Source organism: Frankliniella occidentalis, unplaced genomic scaffold (assembly GCF_000697945.3).
Source record: "Frankliniella occidentalis isolate FOCC.00 unplaced genomic scaffold, Focc_3.1 Scaffold24, whole genome shotgun sequence".
Lineage (NCBI taxonomy): Eukaryota > Metazoa > Arthropoda > Insecta > Thysanoptera > Thripidae > Frankliniella > Frankliniella occidentalis.
In genome coordinates this window covers 15,715-18,026 of record NW_026267154.1, presented here as the reverse complement: position 1 = coordinate 18,026, position 2,312 = coordinate 15,715, and positions in this window count along the sequence as shown.

Genomic DNA, 2,312 nt, shown 5'->3' with positions numbered 1-2,312 from the left:
GTAGAAAAGTGACCTCTACCGTCTCGTGCCGGGTGAAGAAAACATCGTCGGACAGCAATGCGGCCAAAGTGCACTCCCTTATTTTTAGACCCACGTGTTCATAACGCAATATTTGCTGATAATTTACCGGTGTCTGCGATTGCATGCGTCGGTGACGGCTTTGACTGGCTAAGTTTACGGCGCTTTTTGCAAGCTCCATTAGCGATGATGTATTAGTCAAGCCTAACGTCTTCTCCATGAACACAGTTAGTTCCTGGGGCTTTCCTATCTTACGATAGCCATTGCAAAACTCGTAAAAAAGGGCTGCCCCTAGGCGCCAACGATGCTCGACGGGCGACCACCTGTCCATCTCGAACACTGTTGCATCCATTCTCCAGCAGTCGTCGGTGGGGGTGCAGGTCAGATTGTAGAGGATAGAGCTGCCGTTGAAGAAGGTGAGAGCCAGAGTGCGCTGGTGGAGACCCAACCACTTGTTCAAACGAATGATGTGGCGTAGTACCCTGTCTTGAGGGGCGGACACGGTCACCAGCGTGGTCCAGAATAGGACCCGAGCATCCGTCAGTTTGTTGATCTCGGGGTAGTTCCTCATCGCGTAGAGCAGCTCCTGCAGATCATCCGTGGGCACGAAGTGTACAAGTCGCGTCGCAATCAGGCCGTGCTCGAGCCGGTCTAAATGCAGTGTGTCCGAGTAGTTATTTTGTTTCAATGCTGTGAAGCCGCTGCTCGGCTTCGGGGCCAGCAACCGCGGGATATCTGCGGACAGCTTCCGGAGGAAGGCGCCGGTCCAACACGAAGTGCCCCTAACAACGAGGGTGGCCTTCTGGGACGACATGAACGGCGTGAGCAGCGCCGCGGCGCTCCTGGCTTCGGGGGGCGCGACCGAGTCCACGACGGGCAGGCCGGCCCGCGCCCCGGGCGCCGCGCAGCAGAGGAGAAACGCGACCAGAAGGGCCTCCATGGTGGCAGCACGTCGTACTCGAACTGGTGCCGGCGGCGCCCTTTCTTGTCCCAATCGAATCCAGTCTGACACGCGCATCTCGTCATGGTGCCGGGAGGTCCTTAGAAACCGTTCAGCGGCTGGAAACAGTACGTCCTGCGAGTCATATTGTTTGCTCGGTAGCCTGCGCTGTACACGGTGGACGCCATAGACAGTGACGAGTGATTTGCATCGGCCCTTTAGAAGGCGCTCTGAATTGGGAATTCGCCGAATGCCAGAACCAACGGTAGCGGCGCGAAGGTGCCCCTAAATGTGCCCCGTGAATTGTGTACATGTTGCTTGTCGATTTTTGATTGTGGAAGTAAACGAGGGATTATGCGGGGGAAAACGAACATAAAATTGCCAATGTGGTGCATCATTGGATATCCACTAACCTTTCATTTGTAACTGCGGAGAAATGGCTACGACCAACAAAGTCAAATCCGTGCGTGTCCAACTAAGGGGGCAGGGCACCCACAGGTAATGCTGGGCCCTGCTGTAAAAAAAATGCAATACATTAAGACACCTTTACCCAGTTTTCCTCCCGGCCCAGCGAGCGCGCCAGGCAAACATCGCCTCGAGGGCAAAGGCCACCACGCCCGCCATGTGGCCGGCGCCCAGCACGACAAAAGCCGGCTGCAGGTGCCACAAGGTCATGGACTTCGGCCCCCGCATCGACACCAGCCTCTTGACGTAGTCCTGGTACTCCCGCTCGTACTCGACTTGGCGCCAGCGCGCCATCAGCCCCGCGGCCTCGGCGCGCGCCTGCGCTGTGGCGAGGGGGCCCTCCAGCGGCGACCCCTTCGTGGTGAGCGCGAGAATTTCGACTTGGGAGTAACTCAATCGAATGGCGTGCAGCCTTTTGGGCACCATGTAGGGCCGCATATAGCTGAGCGTGTGTCGGTTGTTGGCAGTAACGAGGGCGCAGTTGCGAGCGGTGGCGATCGTGTCGATGACCGTCTTGGTCTGTGAGTCCGGTACATGTTCTGTCCTGGCGTTCAGGTTGTCGGTCAGCGTATTGCTGTACGCCAAGTATCCCTTCGCTATCACGGTCAGCCCGCTGTCCTCGAGGTCTTGGAGGCTCTCCAGCTCGCGCCGTGGCACAGCCGAGGACAGCTTGCCCAGCAGAAGGCCCTGGTAGGCGGCGGTCAGCACGACACAGGCGAGCAGCCAGGCGGCCAGCATGGGCCTGGGCGGGGCGGGCGGCGGTGGCGCCTGTCCCAGCATCGGAGCCAGCGCCTGCAGCACCGCGCCGCTGATGTCCTGCCTGCCGGCAAACTTCAAGACTAGCACCGTGCACAGCGTGGCTAGCCCCGTAGCCAACCACAGCGCTGGA